Source organism: Aulonocara sp. 'chitande type north' Nkhata Bay, linkage group LG23 (assembly GCF_057382095.1).
Source record: "Aulonocara sp. 'chitande type north' Nkhata Bay isolate Kocher_YH1m ecotype deep benthic linkage group LG23, A_spYH_male_GT1.1, whole genome shotgun sequence".
Classification (NCBI taxonomy): Eukaryota; Metazoa; Chordata; class Actinopteri; order Cichliformes; family Cichlidae; genus Aulonocara; species Aulonocara sp. 'chitande type north' Nkhata Bay.
The window spans coordinates 163,813-173,812 of record NC_141365.1 but is presented as its reverse complement, the minus strand read 5'-3'; the positions used below and the strand labels follow the sequence as shown (position 1 = coordinate 173,812).

At 47.1% G+C, this 10,000-nt stretch overlaps 1 long non-coding RNA gene across 1 annotated transcript in view; it reads left to right on the top strand.

Moving 5' to 3' along the window:
• Window positions 1-5,667: 5,667 nt before the first annotated feature.
• Window positions 5,668-10,000, top strand: part of LOC147300770 (uncharacterized) — a 15,146-nt gene continuing 10,813 nt past the window's right edge. The window contains exon 1 of the long non-coding RNA XR_015127292.1: window positions 5,668-6,405. This is a non-coding gene — a long non-coding RNA (uncharacterized LOC147300770). The remainder of the gene's footprint in view (window positions 6,406-10,000) is intronic.

Genomic DNA, 10,000 nt, shown 5'->3' with positions numbered 1-10,000 from the left:
CCTCTACGACACTTACTTTCCCAGTTATTCCATTTTATTCCGTCAAGCTCTGGCTAAATCCCCTTAACCTAACCAACCCTAATCATACCTGCATTTTTCCACTGGAGGGAGACAAAAACACCAAGCTCTGAGATTCAAATTTTGAACTGCAGACCTCACAGTGTCTGTGTGTGTGTGTGTGTGTGTGTGTGTGTGTGACAGAGAGAGAGAGAGAGAGAGAGTGACACTTGCTGTGTATTTAAGAAACAAACGCTCAAAGAAACCAAACAGAATGACACAGGCAGAAAGACACTGTTTTATTTTGGTAACCAATGATGCATTTCTTCTCCGCTTGTACAGTGCACCCTGAAGCCGTGTGTGGACCAGGAGATCAGCAGAACAGGAACCACAGAGCGTCAGCGGCAGACATCCAAGCTGCACAGGGCACACGCAGCACCAGGCAGAATTAATGACGTCCCTGATCCACAGCTCAAGCCCAGCCACCCGCTGCCTCCTCGCCGCCTCCTCCCGGGACCTTCAAGGACCACCCACCAGCCACTGGTACACATTCCAATCTTACACAATGGCCCCAGCATCACAGGGCATCTCCTGACATTAAAATCTATCCTGATTTCTGTTGTTTTTCCCTCATCTCTGAGCCGCTGAGTGTGAGTGTGTGTGTGTGTGTGTGTGTGTGTGTCTCTCTCTCTCTTTTACACAAAAAACACATGTCAGTTGTTAAGGAAAATGTTATAAAACACTTCTTCAGTAAAGACTCAGAGAAGAGAAACACACAGAACTTCTTGCTAGCAAGGGCAGCCTCCACTCTAAGAGACTCCAGTGAGAGAACTGCCCCGGTCTTTATTTTATACTCCATTGAGCGTGTGTGTGTGTGTGTGTGTGTGTGTGTTGACAGAGAGAGAGAGAGAGAGAGACAGAGAGAGAGAGAGAGAGAGAGAGAGGGAGAGATACAAAGGAATGTAATTCAAATTTTGCACTTCAGACCTTACAGTGTGTGTGTGTGTGTGTGTGTGTGTGTGTGTGTGTGTGTGTCTGTCTTTTACACAAAAAATGCACTTGCAACAACTTTAATATGGAATGTACTGGACTTCCCAGCTAGGCGCCCTCCTGTGGACGACAGGTGCAATCCCAGTTGCACAGCACTTGACCAGCTTCTGTGTGTGTGTGTGTGTGACAGACAGACAGACAGACAGACAGACAGAGAGGGAGATTCAAAGCATCAGGACCAGGAGATGACACAGTGCTCCAAAGGCCTGGTTCTGCTGCCTCCTCCTCCACCCACCTGCTGCAGACGCTTCTGTGAAGGGAAACTGCTACATGTTATGTCACCGATCCCTGCCATGCTGCGTGTCTAACGACCCGGCAGGGCCTGCTGAGTACAGTGGTGGTGGAATCGGCCCGATCGGACACTCCTATCTGCCACTTTGACCTTTTTATTCCGTCAAATTTGGACCCATTTACACCAAGTCCAGAACCGTTGGTGCTATCGACATGGGGTCTTCACCAGGGTGTCCGGAGCACCCCGAAACCCCCCCGTAGACACCACTTTCATCCCTCTACGACACTTACTTTCCCAGTTATTCCATTTTATTCCGTCAAGCTCTGGCTATTACCCCCTAACCTAACCAACCCTCATCATACCTGCATTTGTCCACTGGAGGGAGACAAAAACACCAAGCTCTGAGATTCAAATTTTGAACTGCAGACCTCACAGTGTGTGTGTGTGTGTGTGTGTGTGTGTGTGTGTGTGTGTGTGACAGAGAGAGAGAGAGAGTGACACTTGCTGTGTATTTAAGAAACAAACGCTCAAAGAAACCAAACAGAATGACACAGGCAGAAAGACACTGTTTTATTTTGGTAACCAATGATGCATTTCTTCTCCCCTTGTACAGTACACCCTGAAGCCGTGTGTGGACCAGGAGATCAGCAGAACAGGAACCACAGAGCGTCAGCGGCAGACATCCAAGCTGCACAGGGCACACGCAGCACCAGGCAGAATTAATGACGTCCCTGATCCACAGCTCAAGCCCAGCCACCCGCTGCCTCCTCGCCGCCTCCTCCCGGGACCTTCAAGGACCACCCACCAGCCACTGGTACACATTCCAATCTTACACAATGGCCCCAGCATCACAGGGCATCTCCTGACATTAAAATCTATCCTGATTTCTGTTGTTTTTCCCTCATCTCTGAGCCTGTGAGTGTGAGTGTGTGTGTGTGTGTGTGTGTGTGTGTGTGTGTGTGTGTGTGTGTGTGTGTCTCTCTCTCTTTTACACAAAAAACACATGTCAGTTGTTAAGGAAAATGTTATAAAACACTTCTTCAGTAAAGACTCAGAGAAGAGAAACACACAGAACTTCTTGCTAGCAAGGGCAGCCTCCACTCTAAGAGACTCCAGTGAGAGAACTGCCCCGGTCTTTATTTTATACTCCATTGAGTGTGTGTGTGTGTGTGTGTGTGTGTGTGTGTGTGTTGACAGAGAGAGAGAGAGAGAGAGAGAGACAGAGAGAGAGAGAGAGAGAGAGAGAGGGAGAGATACAAAGGAATGTAATTCAAATTTTGCACTTCAGACCTTACAGTGTGTGTGTGTGTGTGTGTGTGTGTGTGTGTGTGTGTGTGTGTGTGTGTCTGTCTTTTACACAAAAAATGCACTTGCAACAACTTTAATATGGAATGTACTGGACTTCCCAGCTAGGCGCCCTCCTGTGGATGACAGGTGCAATTGATTGTCAAAAGCAGATATCTAACAGCTTCTGACACTTTGTACCGCATTGAGCCAGCAGAGGGAGCCCCCCTGGTTCAATCCCAGCTGCACAGCAGTTGTGACCAGCTTCTGTCTGTGTGCTTTGGTGTGTGTGAGTGTGTGTGTGTGTGTGTGTGTTGACAGAGAGAGAGAGAGACAGAGAGAGAGAGAGAGAGAGAGAGAGAGAGAGAGAGAGAGGGAGAGATACAAAGGAATGTAATTCAAATTTTGCACTTCAGACCTTACTGTGTGTGTGTGTGTGTGTGTGTGTGTGTGTGTGTGTGTTGACAGAGAGAGAGAGAGAGAGAGAGAGAGAGGGAGAGATACAAAGGAATGTAATTCAAATTTTGCACTTCAGACCTTACTGTGTGTGTGTGTGTGTGTGTGTGTGTGTGTGTGTGTGTGTCTGTCTTTTACACAAAAAATGCACTTGCAACAACTTTAATATGGAATGTACTGGACTTCCCAGCTAGGCGCCCTCCTGTGGACGACAGGTGCAATCCCAGTTGCACAGCACTTGACCAGCTTCTGTGTGTGTGTGTGTGTGTGTGTGTGTGTGTGACAGACAGACAGACAGACAGACAGACAGAGAGGGAGATTCAAAGCATCAGGACCAGGAGATGACACAGTGCTCCAAAGGCCTGGTTCTGCTGCCTCCTCCTCCACCCACCTGCTGCAGACGCTTCTGTGAAGGGAAACTGCTACATGTTATGTCACCGATCCCTGCCATGCTGCGTGTCTAACGACCCGGCAGGGCCTGCTGAGTACAGTGGTGGTGGAATCGGCCCGATCGGACACTCCTATCTGCCACTTTGACCTTTTTATTCCGTCAAATTTGGACCCATTTACACCAAGTCCAGAACCGTTGGTGCTATCGACATGGGGTCTTCACCAGCGCGTGCGGAGCGGCAGAAAATCCCCACGTAGACACCACTTTCATCCCTCTACGACACTTACTTTCCCAGTTATTCCATTTTATTCCGTCAAGCTCTGGCTAAATCCCCTTAACCTAACCAACCCTAATCATACCTGCATTTGTCCACTGGAGGGAGACAAAAACACCAAGCTCTGAGATTCAAATTTTGAACTGCAGACCTCACAGTGTCTGTGTGTGTGTGTGTGTGTGCGCGCTTTGGTGTGTGTGTGTGTGTGTGTGTGTGTGTGTGTGTGTGTGACAGAGAGAGAGAGTGACACTTGCTGTGTATTTAAGAAACAAACGCTCAAAGAAACCAAACAGAATGACACAGGCAGAAAGACACTGTTTTATTTTGGTAACCAATGATGCATTTCTTCTTCCCTTGTACAGTGCACCCTGAAGCCGTGTGTGGACCAGGAGATCAGCAGAACAGGAACCACAGAGCGTCAGCGGCAGACATCCAAGCTGCACAGGGCACACGCAGCACCAGGCAGAATTAATGACGTCCCTGATCCACAGCTCAAGCCCAGCCACCCGCTGCCTCCTCGCCGCCTCCTCCCGGGACCTTCAAGGACCACCCACCAGCCACTGGTACACATTCCAATCTTACACAATGGCCCCAGCATCACAGGGCATCTCCTGACATTAAAATCTATCCTGATTTCTGTTGTTTTTCCCTCATCTCTGAGCCGCTGAGTGTGAGTGTGTGTGTGTGTGTGTGTGTGTCTCTCTCTTTTACACAAAAAACACATGTCAGTTGTTAAGGAAAATGTTATAAAACACTTCTTCAGTAAAGACTCAGAGAAGAGAAACACACAGAACTTCTTGCTAGCAAGGGCAGCCTCCACTCTAAGAGACTCCAGTGAGAGAACTGCCCCGGTCTTTATTTTATACTCCATTGAGCGTGTGTGTGTGCGTGTGTGTGTGTGTGTGTGTGTGTTGACAGAGAGAGAGAGACAGAGAGAGAGAGAGAGAGGGAGAGATACAAAGGAATGTAATTCAAATTTTGCACTTCAGACCTTACAGTGTGTGTGTGTGTGTGTGTGTGTGTGTGTGTTGACAGAGAGAGAGAGAGAGAGAGAGAGACAGAGAGAGAGAGAGAGAGAGAGAGAGGGAGAGATACAAAGGAATGTAATTCAAATTTTGCACTTCAGACCTTACAGTGTGTGTGTGTGTGTGTGTGTGTGTGTGTGTGTCTGTCTTTTACACAAAAAATGCACTTGCAACAACTTTAATATGGAATGTACTGGACTTCCCAGCTAGGCGCCCTCCTGTGGATGACAGGTGCAATTGATTGTCAAAAGCAGATATCTAACAGCTTCTGACACTTTGTACCGCATTGAGCCAGCAGAGGGAGCCCCCCTGGTTCAATCCCAGCTGCACAGCAGTTGTGACCAGCTTCTGTCTGTGTGCTTTGGTGTGTGTGAGTGTGTGTGTGTGTGTGTGTGTTGACAGAGAGAGAGAGAGACAGAGAGAGAGAGAGAGAGAGAGAGAGGGAGAGATACAAAGGAATGTAATTCAAATTTTGCACTTCAGACCTTACTGTGTGTGTGTGTGTGTGTGTGTGTGTGTGTGTCTGTCTTTTACACAAAAAATGCACTTGCAACAACTTTAATATGGAATGTACTGGACTTCCCAGCTAGGCGCCCTCCTGTGGACGACAGGTGCAATCCCAGTTGCACAGCACTTGACCAGCTTCTGTGTGTGTGTGTGTGTGTGTGTGTGTGTGTGTGTGTGTGTGTGTGTGTGTGTGTGTGACAGACAGACAGACAGACAGACAGAGAGGGAGATTCAAAGCATCAGGACCAGGAGATGACACAGTGCTCCAAAGGCCTGGTTCTGCTGCCTCCTCCTCCACCCACCTGCTGCAGACGCTTCTGTGAAGGGAAACTGCTACATGTTATGTCACCGATCCCTGCCATGCTGCGTGTCGAACGACCCGGCAGGGCCTGCTGAGTACAGTGGTGGTGGACCCAGGCCCTCTGCACCTTCCTTTCTCCGACTGGGACCGTTTTGTCCCATCCTTTTTGGTCCGATTCGCCATATCTCCAGAACCGAAGAAGCCATCGGCGTGGCCTCTTCGCCACAGCGTCCGGCACCCACCAAAACCCCCACCTAGACACCAACATCAGCCCTCTACACCTCTTACTTTTTCAGTTATTCCACTTTTGTCCCATCCTCTCCTGGCTTTTTCCCCATAACCTAACCCCTATCATTTAAGCCTCATCATACCTGCCGTGGGCCACTGGAGGGAGACAAATCACCATGCACTAAAATTCAAATTTTGCACTGCAAACCTCACAGTGTCTGTGTCTGTGTGTGTGTGTGTGTGTGTGTGTGTGTGTGCGCGCTTTGGTGTGTGTGTGTGTGTGTGTGTGTGTGTGCGCGCTTTGGTGTGTGTGCTTTGGTGTGTGTGTGTGTGTGTGTGTGACAGAGAGAGAGAGAGAGAGAGTGACACTTGCTGTGTATTTAAGAAACAAACGCTCAAAGAAACCAAACAGAATGACACAGGCAGAAAGACACTGTTTTATTTTGGTAACCAATGATGCATTTCTTATCCCCTTGTACAGGGCCTTTTATGACAGGAACAGGAACCACAGAGCGTCAGCCGCACACATCGAAGCTGCACAGGGCACACGCGGCACCACGCAGAATAAATGACGTTCCTGGGCCAAGGCCGAAGCCCAGCCACCCGCTGCCTCCTCGCCGCCTCCTCCCGGGACCTTCAAGGACCACCCACCAGCCACTGGTACACATTCCAATCTTACACAATGGCCCCAGCATCACAGGGCATCTCCTGACATTAAAATCTATCCTGATTTCTGTTGTTTTTCCCTCATCTCTGAGCCGCTGAGTGTGAGTGTGTGTGTGTGTGTGTGTGTGTGTGTGTGTGTGTCTCTCTCTCTTTTACACAAAAAACACATGTCAGTTGTTAAGGAAAATGTTATAAAACACTTCTTCAGTAAAGACTCAGAGAAGAGAAACACACAGAACTTCTTGCTAGCAAGGGCAGCCTCCACTCTAAGAGACTCCAGTGAGAGAACTGCCCCGGTCTTTATTTTATACTCCATTGAGCGTGTGTGTGTGCGTGTGTGTGTGTGTGTGTGTGTGTGTGTGTGTGTGTGTGTGTTGACAGAGAGAGAGAGAGAGAGAGAGACAGAGAGAGAGAGAGAGAGAGAGGGAGAGATACAAAGGAATGTAATTCAAATTTTGCACTTCAGACCTTACAGTGTGTGTGTGTGTGTGTGTGTGTGTGTGTGTGTGTGTGTGTGTGTGTGTGTGTGTGTGTGTGTGTGTGTGTGTGTGTGTGTCTGTCTTTTACACAAAAAATGCACTTGCAACAACTTTAATATGGAATGTACTGGACTTCCCAGCTAGGCGCCCTCCTGTGGATGACAGGTGCAATTGATTGTCAAAAGCAGATATCTAACAGCTTCTGACACTTTGTACCGCATTGAGCCAGCAGAGGGAGCCCCCCTGGTTCAATCCCAGCTGCACAGCAGTTGTGACCAGCTTCTGTCTGTGTGCTTTGGTGTGTGTGAGTGTGTGTGTGTGTGTGTGTTGACAGAGAGAGAGAGAGAGAGACAGAGAGAGAGAGAGAGAGAGAGAGAGGGAGAGATACAAAGGAATGTAATTCAAATTTTGCACTTCAGACCTTACTGTGTGTGTGTGTGTGTGTGTGTGTGTGTGTGTGTGTCTCTCTCTTTTACACAAAAAACACATGTCAGTTGTTAAGGAAAATGTTATAAAACACTTCTTCAGTAAAGACTCAGAGAAGAGAAACACACAGAACTTCTTGCTAGCAAGGGCAGCCTCCACTCTAAGAGACTCCAGTGAGAGAACTGCCACGGTCTTTATTTTATACTCCATTGAGCGTGTGTGTGTGTGTGTGTGTGTGTGTGTGTCTCTTTTACACAAAAAATACATGTGAGTGCACTTGCAACAACTTTTAATATGCAATGTACAGGACTTGCTTGCTAGGCGCCATCCTGTGGACCAAACATGCAATTGAAAGATGTTATTTTCGCCGGTATAACACCTTCTGACACTTTGTACCGCATTGAGCCAGCAGAGGGAGCACCTCTTGTTCAATCCCAGTGGCACAGCAGCTGCTCTGCTTCTGTGTGTGTGTGTGTGTGTGTGTGTGTGTGTGTGTGTGTGTGTGTGTGTGACAGAGAGACAGACAGAGAGAGAGAGAGAGAGAGAGACACTTGCTGTGTATTTAAAAAACAAGCGCTCAAACAAACCAAAGAGAACGACAGAGGCAGAAAGACACTGTTTTTTTTGTGGTAACCCATGAGGTCTTGCTATCGAATTGTACAGTGCATCCTGAAGCAAGGCCGAGCAGATGACATAGTGCTCCAAAGGCCTGCTTCTGGTGCCTGCTCCTGTACCAACCTGCTGCACAGGCTTCTGTGAAGGGAAACTGCTACATGTTATGTCACCAATCGCTGCCATGCTGCGTGTCTAACGACCCGGCAGGGCCTGCTGAGTACAGTGGTGGTGGAATCGGCCCGATCGGACACTCCTATCTGCCACTTTGACCTTTTTATTCCGTCAAATTTGGACCCATTTACACCAAGTCCAGAACCGTTGGTGCTATCGACATGGGGTCTTCACCAGCGCGTGCGGAGCGGCAGAAAACCCCCCCGTAGACACCACTTTCATCCCTCTACGACACTTACTTTCCCAGTTATTCCATTTTATTCCGTCAGCTCTGGCTAAATCCCCTTAACCCTAACCCCTAACCCTAACCCTAACCCTAAAAACTAAGAAAAAAGTACAGAGAAAGCTAAGAAGAAAGCACATAAAAGAAAAGCTCCCCAAGTAGGGTTGAGACAAACAGAAAAATAGAACTCCCCAAGCAGGGTTGAGAAAAACAGAAAAAAGCACAGAAAAAGCTAAGAAAATGCAGAAAAAAACCTAAGTAAGAAGAAACAGAGAAATAGAAGACAAGAAAGTCACAAAGAAAACCTAAGTTAAGGGAAACATATAAATAGAGGACAAGACAGTCCCTACATCATTGAGCCCAGCCTGATGAAGGCGAAACAACGCCGAAACGTTGCGACGGGCTCAATCATAAACAGCTAGCAACTATAACCCAAGATGGGTAATTTTTTGATCAGGGGGCATCAATGCCCACTCCAGTCGAGTGAGAGTGCACCAACAGGGGACCAGCAATTGCTGGGACCCTGTTTCCTTTTCTACACCCTATCTTCCGTCTACCAGCCAAGCAAAAGCGTGTAAATCGCTCTTGGGATTTCCTTACTCCAAACTCGCCTCTGGTTGTCACCGCGGGCTGACTTGACTCTGCACTAAGAGTCTTTTTCTCCTCAGATTATCCAAACAAACCTTCCAAATGAGTGACGGGGAGTGTGACTTCTTTTGCTTCTTCCGCTGCTGCTGAACGCGCTGTGTATGCGCTTCAGGCAGACAGGAAGGCACGGTGTCTCGTAGAGTGAAGTGGCACGAGAAAGTGGAAACAGGGCAGCGAGAAACGAGGAGGTGGCGCATCAGTTTTTTGTTTTTTTTTAAAAAAAAAAAAAAAAAAAAGAGAGAAAAAAAGAAAAGAGTTAGGAGCAAAAGGAAACAGAAGGCAAAGCAAGGGTAGGAAAGGAGAAAGGAAAGGAAAAGGATAGGGTTAAGCCAAAGAAAGTAGAGTAAAAAAACTAAAAAGAAAACCCAAAAAGGAAAAACACAAAGCACCGTAGGGAGGAGTCAAAAAAGCCTATAAAAGGAGGGGCAGAGAGGAGTCTCCTTTATTTGAATTTGGCCACCGATGCATGAGCATAACCTGAAGAAGGCACAATCCAGCCGAAAGCTAGCGCAAGCCATGCATCACTAATAAAAATGTTTTGTTTGTTATTTTAGTTTGTTATTTTAGTTTGTTATTTTTGGGGGAGGTTTATTTAAATTTTATTCATTTTCATGCTTATTTATGGCCTAAAAAACAAATTTAAAACCTAAAATTCGGATTTCATGAAAAACAACACGGAGACGAAAATCATTGGAAAAATATAAACTTTATTAAAAGCACAATTAAAAAACAGTTGATTAAAAACTTCAAACGCAATTTAAAAACAATTTCAAAATACCTGTAAGAAAAGCAAAATTAATACAATTTGATTAAAAACAACAATAATAAAAATACGGTACTTACCTGGAAGCCTAAATTAGGAAGGTACTTACCTGATTCGGAACCGGAGAGTAACGGACACGGAAGACGGAGTGGCAGACGTAGTGGGTCTTGGGAAGGGACAGTAAAGTATGGCCCGTGCACTGCTCCCGCCCTCCTCGTAATCTTACACAATGGCCCCAGCATCACAGGGCATCTCCTGACATTA